The 16,898-nt window shown below is 39.5% G+C and overlaps 1 protein-coding gene across 13 annotated transcripts in view; it reads right to left on the reverse strand.

Annotated features, from left to right (window-relative positions):
- ACSL3 (acyl-CoA synthetase long chain family member 3) overlaps positions 1-16,898 on the reverse strand; it is a 100,796-nt gene that overhangs the window by 67,224 nt on the left and 16,674 nt on the right. For 3 of the 13 annotated variants that reach the window (XM_039487827.1, XM_039487825.1, XM_039487824.1), the window contains one exon: positions 114-218. The gene's annotated coding sequence lies outside the window, so the exon portion shown is untranslated. Of the gene's footprint in view, positions 1-113; positions 219-416; positions 448-566; positions 634-4,105; positions 4,262-16,898 lie in introns of those variants that run through there. The other 10 variants (XM_039487832.1, XM_039487831.1, XM_039487830.1 and 7 more) reach the window with 9 other exon arrangements.

Below are 16,898 nucleotides of genomic sequence, written 5' to 3' on the forward strand. Positions count from 1 at the left end.
GGTCAGACTAGAAGATCATAATGGTCCCTTCTGACCTTAAAGTCTATGAGTCTATTAATCTTGTGACAACAATTACAGCAGAATAAATGCACACAGGGTCAAAAAAAAGAAACCTTATGTAACTTTTCATCATGGCAGGTAAAGATGTGAAAGCCACTGCTGGATGCTTCCGTCTCAGCTTATCCCAGAGGAGCGGTCACAGGCAAGTGTGGTGAAATCTACAGAAGAAAAATCCCAATTAAATAAGGAAATTATAAAAGTATAATATACTTTAACTGTTGTACTTTCACCCAAATCACTTCTGTAGCTTAAGATTTGTAATTTTCCAAGCAACGATATACATGTTACATAACAATAGCAATTGAGAAATCAGATTTTTTTCAAAATTTAGCAAGAAGATTTACTAGAAGTTGTACCTTGGTAAAAACAAAAGTATTAAAAATACCATATTATTGTCTTGTTTGACTCAATATGCTAATTGCCAGATGTGATAACACAATGGCAATACAAAATGAAATGTACAATTGCTGTGTGTGTAATAAGAGACCAAGAAAATCCTAGATTACAATCAATTCTACACAGAGACTTGAAGAATCATGAAGACAGTGATGCTTTTCTCAAGAATCTGACAATCTGAAATTAAAAAAAAAAAAAAGTAAAGTCACATGGACTGCTGTCTCCAAACCAAGGACTACTTTTCTCTGCTTAACAAGTTACAAGTGTCATTGAACTTATTTTTTAAAATAGTTTATTCTATTTTTACTATAATTCAGATTCTTCCCAGCTCTAATGTTTCTCTACTCTAGCATGTTTTGGTAAATCTATTGGGGGATGACAATGCCACAGGGACAAGATGATTCAGCTGAGTTGCAAATTATAGGCAATGAACTCTTGGTGTTAGTTTGCATGGTGCCTATTACAATGGGGTCCTGATGCTTCATGCAGGTCCTTAGGTGGAATCACCACAGAAATAATGATGAATGTTGGTTGTTTTTAAACATAACCTTGGGGCGGGGGTGTGTGGAAATCAAGGATGAATAGTAACAAAAGAGCTGAGCACTGACTAAGAAAATTTTGAGGGAATTCTGAATTCATTTGGAGTGAATAATACACTTCTATGGGATAATAAGTTTCATTCAACTGTTTTAAACAACTAGAACAATGAAATCCCAGTAGTTATTTGCTACTTTTTGGTGACAAAAAAGATTCAAAGTAGTGAGAGCCTTAGACAGTAAAATTTGTATCCTCTCCTCTTCAGTACTTCATCCTGAGCACTTTTAAAGAAAATCCTGTGGTGGACTCCTTTTGCTGGTACAACTTACACCAGTTCCCCAAACAAAATAAACAATACCAGCAAAAGGAGTTTTGCCAGTATAAGTATCTACGTTGCAGTTTTTGTGAGCATAGCTATGTTGGGGAAGAGAGGGGAATCTCACCCATAACTGACATAGCTCTGCCAGCAAAACTTTTTAAGTGTAGACCAGGCCCAAGAAACATGGAGATTTTTCACCATTGTCCTGCATCTAGTGTAGTTGTTCAGACAGGACATAGTGAGAGAGAAACACCACCAGGCTGACTTGGAAGCATTTTACACCCACTTTACCCTGGGGTAAAATGGATACAGAACAATGATGAAGTAGGTGTAATTACTGAAGACATTGCCTACACACACACACACACACACACACACACAATATCAACAGTTAGAAATTCTGCAATTTCACATTGATAAACTAAAATCAAAAGGGGTTCTCCCCTCTTCCTTTTAAGCAGGATAAACCTTTTTAAATGCATTTTAAAAAAAAAGAAAAAAAAAAGAAAAAAAATATTTAAAGGAACATGTTTTCAAAATCAGGATATCAAGTACATTTCATGGGTGTGCATGTAAAAAAAGGTATACTTCTAATATGATTTAAATACAAATATAAAGTATTCACTTCATCCATGCTATGTTACTTTACTCTTCAAGAAACCTGCCAAACAAAATCTGAGTTCATAAAATGTGAAAGTAATGTAATAAAAATACTCATAGTTCATGGTCACCCACAGAGTCATGAGAGTCAAGAGATTTGGAATATTAACCATATGCATGCAGATTACTGCCTCACTGGCTCCTTGACAATCAAAATTAGCTTTTTTATATTCCCCCTCAAATCTTTCATTTCACCCTATCTTTTAGAATTATCTATATCATTCCATTTCAGTCTATGGACACTAAGGAAATATTTCCAGCTACTGCTGAGGAAGAGTTTGTAACATAATATATGCATAATTACTGTTTCAGTAAACAAAGTTTTTATTTATTATCCCTCGAGGTAAATATTGATCCTTGCTTTAAACTTTAAATTTGTAATTAATTTAGTCAGCAAATGTAGACATTTTCCCTGTTTGTGAATCATCTGTAACAGTGTTTACAGATTAGTTCATTATCCATATCTGTGGAAATAATTATTTTGTACAAAAGAATTTCAGCTTATGGGTGGCTTACTGTTTGCTGAAAGTACTCAATGTTCTAGATGTATCACTGGTTACCTAACTCACATAGTTTTGTTTCTATATCCTTATTAGATGACCTAACACAAACCCACAGAAAGATTTCAAGATGGCCACACAAGTACAATTTTGGTCTCAATATACATTTGCATGAATATTCATAATGCTTTCAAATTCAGTGAACCTTGTGAATAAAAATTAATTTGCTTTTTATGAACGTTCACAGAAAACAAAGAAAAGGGGTTGAGAATATAGGTTTTATTTGAAAGAACATTTGAATACTTTGATTTATTCACCTAGATCTATTCTTAAATAATTAACCAAGGTACTCAAGTCAACATACCACTTGTAATACACAAATTTAAATGTAAAAAAGTTTGTCTCTACTAGTTTTCACTTTCATTTTCACTCCCCCTTTTTAAAGTAGTGACCTATTGCAGCATTTCATTCTATTTTTCAGTCAAAATCCCCCATTCTAGCTGCTAGCCAAAACATTTCTTAGTTGATTTCCAGCAACTACTACCAAGAGGTGACGCAGTGATAGACAAGATATACTATTTAAGTCATGATTTATATTAGAAACACCATATTTAATTCATGATTACTTTGATACTTCACTCAAACCTGTTTCATTAAGCCTGATTACTAAATTCACATATTAAGAGTAACCACATTAAGAAGTTTCAGCACCATATTTTAATACTTGGAAACTATTATTCTAAGTGGACAGACACTTGAAAAAAATGAGTTTGACATTTTGAGATGATTGCAGTCACCTGTCAGCAGCTTAAGGTTGGTTTTTTTTGTTTTTTGTTTGTTTGTTTTGGTTTTTTTGGGGGGGGAGAACTGCATTGGGTATACTGTTCCAGTGTTTTAAGGTATAACCACCATAACATTTGCTAATGCAATTCTTAACCAACCAACCAATTTCAACCAACATTTGTTAGTCTAATTCCTGGTTTTAAACTCTTCTTTTTGGATTTAAAATATATTCTTGCTTAGCTCACAGTTTATTGTCTTTATGGTAAAAATCTCATATGCTCTCTATTTTCCAGTCTGTACATACAAGGAGGAAACAGATACAAAAGTGACTATCAGGCTACATTTTAGCAGGGCAATTGCTCTAAATACAATGAGGTAAAAAAGGGCCTCTAGTATGATGGATGTCCTATGGAAAGAATCTTTTCTTCAAAATAACCAGGTCTGGACTGATGCCCAGTCTTGAAATATGAACTAGAACGTTTTAAAATATTTTCTTATTTTAAAAAAACCTAGCAAAGTCAAAACATTTCACTGAGACACACAGCAAAATCTTCTCCCCAGGAAATGGAAGAAAGTATTTAGTCACTGTCCTTAAATGATGGCCGGGGCACAGGGTCCGTTTTCCTGAATTCTGCCGCAAGCACAGCCTCAGAGAAGTGAAAGGAAATTGAAGGCAAGGAGCAGAGCAGACCTCAAAATTAGAAGCCGGCAGCGGGCGTCAAACCACGCTTCTCTCTACCGCTAGAGGGGGTAACTGAACCCCGGGCCCCCTTTTCCCACCGTTCCCCGACTCCCAAACGATTTTTTACCCTGCAATCGCTTAAAAGGTCTGTGCGCCTCAGCCACTGACCTTACCTGCGGCCCTCTCCCGAGGAGCCCACTCGCGTTCCCGCACACACCCCGCGAAGTCTGGCAGGCAGCGCCTACAACTGCCATTCATGTAATGGAGATCGGGGTTAAAAGCGGCTCTAAGCCGGGCAGCGTCTCCGTAGCAACGGAAAATCTGCTTTGTGACGCGTTCACACGCGCCCGCTTTCCCCCTGTCCCTGGCCCCCACCCCACCTGTGACCCAGACAAAGGCAGTTGGTCTTTCTTACACGTTGCTGCAAGTTGCGCTGGTGCTAAGGTCTATCCAATTCTCTTCAGACCCATCACGTTCCCCAGGAGTCCTAGCGCCCCCCCCCCCCATTCCCGTCCCCCTCCATCGTTTCCGTGTAATGCTGTCAACTCCCAGATCCTTTATGTACGGGAACCCCGATTTCTCTCTCTCCTCCTCATGGCTTGTGCTCTGCGCAGTGCCTCCATTAACAAATTACAACTAGAGACAGTGATTTCAGAACCCGATGAGGGTAATAAATGCCTCACTGAAACAGAAAAAACTCTTGAGCCTCAATAAAACATTAAACACCGCTTTAAAATGAATTCCCCAATTGAGTGCGTTTGGGACAAATCTGCTGTTGTTTACAGTCTTGATGCTTCTATCAGTGTTGCAACATACCCTAAGCTATCATCAAGCTTAGGAAGACTGCCAAAGTCACTTCCAATCAATAATAAATGTTTTAAACAATTCTGTCTGACCATACATAGGTTATTAAGATTTATTAAAACCCTTCAGTAAGGAGAGTTCGCTCTGAAGGGCAGGAAAGCCTGAGAAAGTGATCTGCAGTCAAGAAGCTACCTGGCTTTCACAATCCCTGCCAACTCCATAACCTGGCCCTCACAATGGAAATATTTCTCTGCATCCTCCTCCACCCCTACTTTCTCATTGTAAGATCTGAACTAAATACATGGTTAGAAGACTTTCCACCCCTCTCCAGCACCGTGTGCATGTGTGTGAAATTATTAGTTTACATTGGAAAAGGTACATACAAATGACAAAGTTACTACGCACTTCAAACTTGGTTTTCCTAAAGACATTAAAACAAGTCTTGCACAGATATTCTGCTAGTTGAGGACATTTACAGAACAATTATATTTACTCATTTTTAAGCAAGATTAATGTCTGTACCTGCATGTGTATTTCAGCAATCAACTATAATTTTCTTAATATTAAATTTTAAAAAAAACACTAAAAAGTACTTATCTCATGATCCCTACTTTCATGATTCAGACCAATCAACTGCTGCAGGTGCCAATGAAGCCATATCTAACTCCAGTATGTGTCATACAGAGAGAGCCAATGAAAGAGTGGGACTGGTAGAATCATGATGGGAATACCAAAAACTAGCACCAAACAATTGTCAAAAAAAATATAAATAAATCTGAGTATTAAGTTTTTATCAGAGCTTTTAATATATTTCTGCATGAAAGTAAAGTGCAGATCCTCTAACCCAGGAAATAGAACAATTTGTTCAGCAACAAAACAGCCATTCAATCAACATTTCTAAGCTTCAAGGCTTCATTCTCTGTTTTTTTATGAATGAATTGATTACAAGAAAAAAAAGTGGTTTTACATGACCAGAAAACCCAGCCTGGCAGTTTGAATTTTACTCACACTCCAGTGATTAAGCTGGTTTTGGAACCTTCATGTATGCCAGCTGCACCAGAAAATTTCTCACTATTGTGTAAGCTCTTGTGTAGAAAGGGCATAGACATTTTTTACTATCAGAAGAATTACTAGACACAATAATATAAACAAATGCACCCATAGAGACATATGAACTCCCATACTGGATCAGATCCCAAGTCCATCCAGTCATTTGTGTCTAACAGTCATCTATTCCATATGATTCAATGAATAATACCTCGCTCTTATATAGCATTTTTCATCAATAGATCTCAAGTGCTTCACAATTTTTAATGGGTTTAATCCTCACAACACCCAGTAAGATATGTAAGTATTATTAATCCTATATACAGATGGGGAACTGATGTGTTGGGAAGCTAAGTAATTTGACCAAGGTCACAATGGAAGTTTGAGGCAAAGCAGGGAACTGAACGAAGGTCACCTAACTGGTAGACTAATGGTCTAACCACTGAACTATCTTTCCTCTGATATAAGAGCCATGCAGCAGGTAATTGTGGGATAACATGGTCTCTATATAGACTCTTATCCTAATTTCTAATCACTAGAGACTGGCTTAAGCCCTGAAACATAAAGTGTAATATTCCTTCCAAAATGTTACCAAGTATCCAAAGTTATATCATCAATATATGTGTCCAATCTCTTATTAAATATTCCTTAGTTTTTGGCCTCAATTTCCTGTAGCAATGAGTTCAATGTGCTAATGACTCGTGAAAAAATATTTCCTTTTACCAGATCTAAATTTGCTATCTTTAAATTTAATTAAATGGCCCCTGGGTGTTGTGTTATGAGACAGGGAGAACAGAAGCCCTGGATCTACTTTCTCTATATTACTGTATTTACTTTTATCATGTTCCACTCTGGTTGGGCTCCTTGAAGGGGGAGGGATAGCTCAGTGGTTTGAGCATTGGCCTGCTAAACCCAGGGTTGAGAGTTCAATCCTTGAGGGGGCCACTTAGGGATGTGGGGGGAAAAATAGGTCCTGCCAGTGAAGGCAGGGGGCTGGACTTGATGACCTTTCAAGGTCCCTTCCAGTTCTAGGAGATTGGTATATCTCCAATTATTACCTTTAACTTACTCCATAAAAAACAAGTGAGAGATTTCCTATGTGTACAAACAACACCATTCGATCAATTTGTTCAGCTGAACCTGTGTTGACCTCCAAGTGTAGACAAGGACAAATCCATGGTCAGCTCAAATTTCATTAAACTGACTGCTGACAAAAAAACCTACTGAAATAGTGCTATTTCAAAGCATCAACAAGGGCTTAGAACAGTCTGCAAGAAGAAAGATCTTGTGGTTATGGTACTGGACTGGAGCTCCAAAAATCTAGATTCAGTTCCAGCTCTTGCACATTCTGCACATGCGTAATCCTGGGCAAGTCACTAAGGTCCAGGATTTTTAAAGGTATTTAGGTGTTGCTACACTCAGCATTGCAAGGTTTAAGTGATTAAGACTGCTAAATTGCACTTCCAAAAGTGACAAAAGGGCCTGATCCTTTAGGGAGTCCTATTGACCTCAATGGGTTTTGAATGAGGCTTTATCTAAAATAAAGCTAATATTTCTCTACTTCAGAAGGGGTATTTTGAGGATAAGTGTATTAGTATTTGTAAGGTATTCAGATATTACAATGGATGGGGCTATATAAGTAGAGAGAAAGCCATCTAGGGCCTGGTCTACTCTACGTGTTTAAACTGAATTTAGCAGTGTTAAACCAAATTAACCCTGCACCCATCCACACAATGAAGCCCTTTATATCGACATAAAGGGCTCTTTAAACCAATTTCTGTACTCCTCCCCAACGAGGGGAATAGTGCTGAAATCGGTATTGCCATGTCAGATTAGGGTTAGTGTGGCCGCAATTCGACGGTATTGGCCTCCGGGCGGTATCCCACAGTGCACCATTGTGACCGCTCTGGAAAGCAATCTGAACTCGGATGCACTGGCCAGGTAGAAAGGAAAAGCCCCGCAAACTTTTGAATTTCATTTCCTGTTTGCTCAGCGTGGAGCTCTGATCAGCACGGGTGGCAATGCAGTCCCTAATACAAAAAGAGCTCCAGCATGGACCGTACGGAAGATACTGGATCTGATCGCTGTATGAGGAGACAAATCTGTTCTATCTGAGCTCCATTACAGAAGACGAAATGACAAAGCATTTGAAAAAATCTCCAGGCTATGATAGACAGAGTCCACAGCAGAGACTCAGCCCAGAGCTGCGTGACAAGCGTAACGGAAAGCCAAAGAATCAAATGGACGCTCATGGAGGGAGGGGGTCTCCAGCTATCCCACAGTCCCCACAGTCTCCGAAAAGCATTTGCATTCTTGGCTGAGCTCCCAATGCCTGAAGGGTCAAAAACATTTTCCCGGGTGTTTCAGGGTGTATGTATTCAATTTACACCTTTCACACCCCCCGAAAGAAAAGGGAAAAAAATCGTTTCTCGCCTTTTTTCAATGTCACCCTATGTCTACTGCATGCTGCTGGTAGACAGGGTGCTGCAGCGCTGAACACCAGCTTAGTGTGGCCGCGTGCACTCGACTTTATACAATCTGTTTTAAAAAACGGTTTCTGAAAAATCGGAATAAACCTGTAGTGTAGACATACCCCTAAGCAAGGAGTTAACTTGCTGGAAAACAAGGTAGACCTCCAAATTGTGTCAAAAGGCTTTTCAACATCTGACATATGATGCAACATTTTAGGGCAAGGTGCAAGTTTTATTTCTGAATTTTTTGGATAATTAATAGGATGAGTTAAGCCAGCCAACAAACTTAAGAGTAAGCAGCTTGCTTCTATTTTTACTCTGCATCGCTTTCCTCCATCCTGGAGTGGTCTTTTGGTTTTCATCTACTAATGTTTTTGTTTCCCTGTGCATTTCCTGCTTGACCATTTCTCCTACTTGTGCCCCCTCCTCTTTCTGTTGGGTCAGCTTCTTTTTTCTCCCATCTGCTCCTCCCTCCAATTACCTCTTACCCTCTGACTGCGAAATGAAGCACTGCTTCCCCCTCTAGTTACAGTACCACAACAGCTTTACTTCCCAAACACTGACAGCAGAAAGCAGACTCTTAACCTTTGTAATCAAATGCTGTTGATCTGCCACTACTTTTTATAGCAGCCTTGGCAGAGATGAGGCAAAGAGCCTGAGGCTATGGCTACACTTAGCGCTGCACAGCGCTGCCACGGGAGCACTCCCGCGGCAGCGCTTTTAAGAGCGAGTGTGGTCGGAGTGCCAGCGCTGGGAGAGAGCTCTCCCAGCACTGTCCGTACTCCACCTCCCTATGGGGATTAACGTACAGCGCTGGGAGCCGTGCTCCGAGCACTGGGGCTCTGATCACACTGGCGCTTTGCAGCACCGCAACTTGCAGCGCTGGAGGGGGTGTTTTTTCACAACCTGCTGCAGCGCTGCAAATCTGCAAGTGTAGCCAAGACCTAAATCTCTGGCAAAGGCCTCAGTTCCAATTGTATTCATACTATAATTACCAGCAGCGTGTCAGGACTGGTAGTAGCAGTGCTTTAAGCACTTCTTTCTCCAAAGAAATTTTCATAGCATGTTTGTAAGAAATACATGAACCCAGCTATACCATTATTGCAATACTAGTATTTTTCTTAGTGCAATTGCACTTTGCACCCATCTACATTGCAAAAAACTTCCCCAGTACAGGCAGGACTCCAGAGACAAAAAGATTTCAGATAGCACATCAATGAAATAAATGGAAGCAATTCACATTTCTTACAGGCAAATACTGCTCCTTCCTTTAGGGCAGTGCAGCCCCTTGTACCGTGTCAGTGAAGTTCAATTGTACAGTATAGGAAACAGAGAAGGATTTGGGCAACCCATGCATGGGAATCAAATCCTCTGTGCACAGCACAGCCCAGCTCCATGGAATAAACCTCCATATTGCAGTGTAGCAGAAAATGTGGATATATAAATCTACTATCTGGGGCGGGGGGTGGATGAAGGAAACCTGAAGAGCTATTGGAGAATAGCTCCCCTTGTAAATACTCTTATTCTGCACTAAGAGTGTCTGTGTTTAGCTTACTCCACTCTGGAAGCAAGGCTGATAAATACAGATGATTTTAAAAGGGCGGGGGGGGGCAGGGGATTTTTTAAATTTAAATTAAACAGTTTTGTTTGTTTGTCAATTTTAAATGTAATTTTAAATAGATTTAAAATCTACGTTAAGGTCTAAACTTATTTAAATTAATATGTTAAGCAGTACATGTTTGCTGCCAAAGTTTTAAAGAAAATCAAACTGCTGAACTGGTGGATGTCACTGACCCAGAGTTTGCTGAAGTGCTAATGTAACCTACACACCTCCTGGGTGTGGTGTTCTGTTCCATCTAATGGCACCAAGACCACTTAGAGAGAAAGAGAGAAATAAAAGGAGTCTGTCCTATAGGCAGTTGGCTTTTAGCTCATGTGGTAGAAACTCATGCACTTATCTCCAGAAGTCCCTGGTTCAATCCTGCCCGCCAACGACCAGGGTCTGTTGGCGTTACAAGCGGGTCTTGTCTGGGATTTCAACTGGGAAGTCTCTGAAGCTCAGGATGCGCTCTCTCAGCTAGGGGGAGTATGTAACCCCTACACATTCTGGGTCTGGTGTACTGTCCGACCTAGTAGCACTGAGACCACTTAGAGAGAGAGCAATTAATGAGTGTGCTCTACAGCCTTAGCTAACAGCCAGTTGGCTTTTAGTTCATGGTAGAGGCTCATGCACTAAGCTCCAGAGGTCCCAGGTTCAATCCCGCCCACCGACTGGGGTCTCTCGGCATTACACTAAATCAGCTTTTGACAATAGTAACGTGTTCTCCAGGTACAGAGAGAATATAATTTTCTTCATTTCAGTTTATTCAACTAGCTCAGTTCAATGATTGGTTCATTGAAATTTAAGAAATTGGTTCAATTGGGAGCAGAAAAAGCAGGAGCGCTTGTTTTCTTCTTCCACTAGTGAGAGACAACATGATGTACAGTACTAGTTCTAAATCCTTGAAGGATATAGTGACCAGAAGCAACCATCTCAATTCACTAGCAACAAATCATACTTCTTTTGTTTAATAGAGCAGTTAGTTTTAAATGCAAAACATGTTTTGGTAAACTTTTTATAAGTTGTTGTTTTTTTTCTTATGCATCCAGCACATTTAGTTAATTTAAAAAAATAAAATAAAAGCCCGGTTTTGTACATTCTTAATTGAATTTGAATTTCCACCCAGAGTTTCATGAAAACAATAAGCAAAAAAATTAATCTAGTAAATATAATAAAAAATGTAGACATTAAGAATCTAAATAAATCCAAGTTAAGCTATATAACTGCTTAAATAAATGGAGAGAGATATAGCGTATCCTCCTGGTTACCAAAAAGAAACAACAAATTTAGTGTAAAGGCTACATTTAGTTGTAAATGTAGCCTTTACAATGTTTTAATGGTTACCAACAACAAGAATCAATCTTTCTTCAGGAAAATAGCTAAAAAGGAAACCAGATTGCTGGCACTTAAAATTAAAAAGGTCGTAGAGCAGTTTTTAAACTAAGGGCTGGGGGAAGGCTGACAGGTGCAGAAGAGCACGTGGTTCAGACAGAAGCATCCGTAAAGGGAGGATCTATTAGTGGAGATTCTCTATGCCCTAGTAAGGAGGAGAGGATGGAAAATGATAAAGTACAGGTAGAATCTGATCTGAAACAGTCAAATGAAAGAGAGTCCCATTCGATTACATCATGTAATGGCAGACAGCTAAAAAGGGACAAGTTTTTAAAGGGCTTATATACCAATGCTAGAAGTCTAAATAATAAGATGGGTGAACTAGAGTGCCTCATATTAAATGAGGATATTGATATAATAGGCACCACAGAAATTTGATGGAATGAGGATAATCAATGGGATACAGTAATACCAGAGAACAAAATATATCGGAAGGACAGAACAGGTCATGCTGGTTGGGGAGTGACACTACCGGTATATGTGAAGGGGAAACATAGAATCAAATGAAGTAAAAATCTTAAATGAACCAAACTGTACCACAGAATCTCTACGGATAGTAATTCCATGCTCTAATAATAAGAATATAGCAGTAGGGATACATTACTGACCACCTGACCAGAATGGTGATAGTGACTGTGAAATGCGCAGGGAGATTAAAGAGGCTATTAAAATAAAAAACCCTCAATAATAATGGGGGATTTCAACTATCCTCATATTAACTGGGTACATATCACCTCAGGACGGGATGCAGAGATAAAGTTTCTTGATACCTTAAATGACTGCTTCTTGGAGCAGCTGGACCTGGAACAAACAAGAGGAGAGGCAATTCTTGATTTAGTCCTAAGTGGAGCACAGGATCTGGTCCAAGAAGCGAATATAGCTGGATCATTTGGTAAAAATGACCATAATATAATTAAATTTAATATCCCTGTGGCAGGGAAAACACCACAGCAGCCCAACACTGTAGCATTTAATTTCAGAAAGGGAAGTACATAAAATGAGGAGGGTAGTTAAGAAGAAATTAAAAGTGCCAAAAGTGAAATCTCATGCAAGATGCATGGAAACTTTTTAAAGACACCATAATAGAGGCTCAACTTAAATGTATACCACAAATTAAAAAAACATAATAAGAGAACCAAAAAAGTGCCACCATGGCTAAACAAAGTAAAAGAAGCAGTGAGAGGCAAAAAGGTATCCTTTAAAAAGTGGAAGTTAAATCCTAGTGAGGGAAACAGAAAGCAGGAGAAACTCTGGCAAATTAAGTGTAAAAATATAATTGGGAAGGCCAAAAAAGAATTTGAAGAACTATCCAAAGACTCAAAAAGTAATAGCAAAAAAAAAAATTAAGTACATCAGAAGCAGGAAGCCTGCTAAACAACTAGTGGGGCCACTGGACAATCAAGATGCTAAAGGAGCGCTCAAGGATGATAGGCCATTGCAGAGAAACTAAATGAATTCTCTGCAACGGTCTTCATGGTGGAGGATGTGAGGGAGATTCCCAAACCTGAGCCATTCTTTTTAGGTGACAAATCTGAGGAACTCTCCCAGATTGAGGTGTCATTAGAGGAGGTTTTGGAAAAAATTGATAAATTAAATAGTAATAAGTCAAGTCTTTTACAAGGTCCCTCATCAAAGGCTCTTAAGCAAAGTAAGCTGTCATGGTATAAGAAGGAAGGTCCTCTCATGGATTTGTAACTGGTTAAAAGACAGAAAACAAAAGGTAGATCTAAATGGTTAGTTTTCAGAACGGACAGAGGTAAATAGTGGTGTCCCCCATGGGTCTGTTCTGGGACCAATCCTATTCAACATGTTCAGAAATGATCTGGGAAAAGGGATAAACAATTAGACGGCAAATTTTGGAGATGATGCAAAACTATTCAACATAGTTAAAGCCCAGGCAGACTGTGAAGAGCTACAAAAGGATCTCTCAAAACTGGGTGACTGGGCAACAAAATGGCAGATGAAATTTAATGTTGTTAAATGCAAAGTAATGTATATTGGAAAACATAATCCCAATTATACATATAAAATGATGGGGACTAAATTAGCTGTTACCACTCAAGAAAGATCTTGGAGTCATTGTGGATAGTTCTCTGAAAACATCCACTCAATGTGCAGGGGCAGTCAAAAAAGCAAACAGAATGTTGGGAATCATTAAGAAAGGGATAGATAGTAGAACAGAAAATATCATGTTGCCTCTATATAAATCCATGGTACGCCCACATCTTGACTACTGCGTGCAGATGTTGTTGCCCAATCTCAAAAAAAGGTATATTGGAATTGGAAATGGAAAGGGTTCAGAAAAGGGCAACAAAAATGATTAGGGGTATGGAACGGCTTACGTATGAATAAGACTGGGACTTTTCAGCACGGTAAAGAGACAACTATGGGGGGATATGATTGAGGTCTATAAAATCAAATGAAATTAATAGGCAGCAGGTTTAAAACAAACAAAGTATCAAGACTATAACAGGATTCAAAAAGAACTAGATAAATTCATGGAGGATGGGTCCATCAATGGCTGAATCACTTGATGATTATCTGTTCTGTTAACACTGTCAGAAGACAGGATACTGGGCTAGATGGACCAAACATAATTCAATTTGATGATTTAAAGTAAAGTTTCCTGCTTGGTGATTTAAATCACTTTGATTTATATCAATCCACTACAGTAACTATAATATTTAGTTCATGTGGACATATCCGCACTAGCTTTAATCTAGCTAGCTTGCTCAAAATAGCAGTAAGGACACGACAGCATAGACGGCAGCCCCGTAGATGCATACTTACATTGCTAGATCACATTGAAACCTACGCCACCACATCCTCAGTGCTCTTCTTTACCAAACTAACTAGATTAAAGATACCATAGATAAGTATGCACAATCTGAAAATTATACCCTGGTTGCAGTGTAGACCATACTGCAATGCTACATTTGGAAGGTTTTCCTCCAAACTAAAAAGGCTAGAAACCTTTGATCATTTAAAAAAAAGTTCAATTTTGCAGAAATTGGAAAACAAGCTCCCTAATACCAAGCTCTTATATAGTGATTTTCAACAGTAGAGTTCAAAGTGTTTTACTAAGAAGGTCAGTACCATTATCCCCATTTTACAGACAGGGGATGTGACCTGCCCAAGGTCACCCAGCAATGGCAAAGCCAGGAACAGAACCCACGTCTCCCAAGTCCTACGCCAATGTAGGCCATACTACCTCCTAGACAAGGAAAATGTATTATTCACTGTTATTAGGTAAGTGGATTTATCAAGCCTTACTAATTCATGCCCCCCACACTTCCTATTAAACATAGTTATTAAAACACTTTGAACAAAAGAGAAAATAGTATTTACAGGTAACTCTGAAAAGTACAAAAAAGTAAAAAAATTCAACAGGATAACAGACTCATGAAAGTCACACAATTCTAGCATGTTTAATGATCTATACCTTGAAGGCATGGGGAACATGTTCATTACTTGGGATAAAGTTGTATATCAATACTGAGATGCTAAATTTGATATGCAAATTTAAATCCTGAAAAACATTCATGGTCAACATGAAACACCATTTTGAGTCAGAGGGAACCTCGCTATTTGAGAAATTATTGGTTACGTTGTATGTTATTTCTCTTTTCTTTTTTTTCTGGTAATATCTCAGAATTCTAACTCCCAATGTCCTTGACATACAGAAAGTCAAGGTACATTGTGGTACTGAAATACTAACACAAATAATACAGTGCACAAAGTCTCTACTACGGCATAAATAAAGTGAGGTGGCAGGAAAGTACTTTATGATATAATATTAGAATATGGATGTGTAAAGTATTAGGAGATTATGAATCATTGTGATTAATTAAACATATGGAAGCAAATTAAAACTAGAAGACACTCCCTTCCCCTCAAAAATTAAAAAAAAAATTATAGGAAAGAGTTCTGGGGGAAAACCACCACGGGGCTTTGAGCCACACTGCAGAGGGGAAAAAAGAATGAATACATCCCTCTCTGAAAACTATGAAGATAAGAATTATGGAGATTTTATCATCATCATCATCTTCTAAGAATCTCCTTCCAAGTACTTCCACTGGGTTGCAGACTCTGCTTTCACATGACCGGAGAGGGGGGAAAACAACAATTGTTTAAAGAACTTTTCTGTTATACAACTTATTATTTGATCAGTTCTCCAAACTCTCTCTCCCATTTTTTCTAGAAGCCACAGGATAAAGGAAGCAGTCCTTAAGGGAGATTTGAAAGCATATGGTCAAGATAGTGAGATGGGAACAAACAAACATGTGGGTGAAGAGAATGGGTCAATACAGAAATTGATTTAAAATTTATCAGCAAAACATCTACTTAAGTCTTGAAAAGCAAAGACTAGAAGACTGAAAAAAATTCAGCAACATATATTAGTCCTGAAGGATCTGAAAGGATGGGTACACAGCTTATTAAAATCTTGGGTGCAGCTTTGTTCTTTTTTTCAGCGCACATATTTAAATATTACAAACTTTCTTTAAATGCATTTAAAGAGAATTTCCACTTATTTTAGACAGATTATGACTCATTTTTAAGAATAAAAACTATTTAATTACTGTCTTCTTAAATTATGTATTTTTAAAAATAGCCCACTCACCCACTTCAAATCTTGCACTCCCAAGCGTGCCAGTGAGTTTGGGAAATCTGTAGATCTTGCCATCCACTTTGTAACATTTTTTAACACAGCAAGAAGTAGTAGTTTCAGGTATTTTCATTGCGCATATTTTAAAAACAAAAACAAACCAACTAATTTTCAAATTTTTGCTCTGGCAGCTTTAATCATACATAAGGCTTCAAGTCTGTCACGGAGGTCACGGATTCTGTGACTTTCGTAACAGCTGGTGCTGGCTCAGGCTGCCAGCAGCAGCAGTTTGGGTGTGTGGGAGGGGGCTCAGGGCTAGGGGCAGGAGAGCAGGGGGGCCACTTACCTCGGGGCGGGGAGCTCCCCAGCTCCCACTGGCATGGCCCCCGAGCAGCTCCTAGGCAGCAGAGGGGGTCTCCGCGCTGCACACTGCCCACCCCCACAGCTCCCATTGGCTGCAGTTCCTGGCCAATGGGAGCTGCGGTAGCCAGCACTTGTGTCAAGAGCAAAGAAGCCCATGCCCTGGCTCCTGCCTACGCCACCTAAGGGCTGCAGGGACACAGAGCCAGGTAGGAAGCCCCTGCCAGTCCCACCAACCCCTTCTCCCCCAGCACCACCAGAGGTCCCGGGCCGCGCCCCGCAGCCCAGCCCACCCTCTCCCCTAGTAGCAGCAGTGGTCCCAGGCCACCTCCCCCAGCACCTCCGGATTCCCCCCCCACACACACACACCCTCCTGCAGAGCACCCACAGCCCCCTGCCCAAGTTTTAGTCAGGGCAGGTATTTTTAGTAAAAGTCATGGACAGGTCACGGGCCCATGAATTTTTGTTTACAGCCTGTGACCTGTCCATGACTTTTACTAAAAATACCTGTGACTAAAACGTAGCCTTAATCATACATTACCTAAGAACCCTATAAGAATGAGCAGCAGCAACTGCAAAGAAACCAAGCTGGATGGATAAAGTGCTTTAATGTACTTTAGATAAGACATCAAGGATATTTTCCATAAGGTTTGCAGAGAACAGCCTCACCAGGATGCATAT

This window comes from Mauremys reevesii, linkage group 9 (genome assembly GCF_016161935.1).
Source record: "Mauremys reevesii isolate NIE-2019 linkage group 9, ASM1616193v1, whole genome shotgun sequence".
In the NCBI taxonomy this organism is placed as follows: domain Eukaryota; kingdom Metazoa; phylum Chordata; order Testudines; family Geoemydidae; genus Mauremys; species Mauremys reevesii.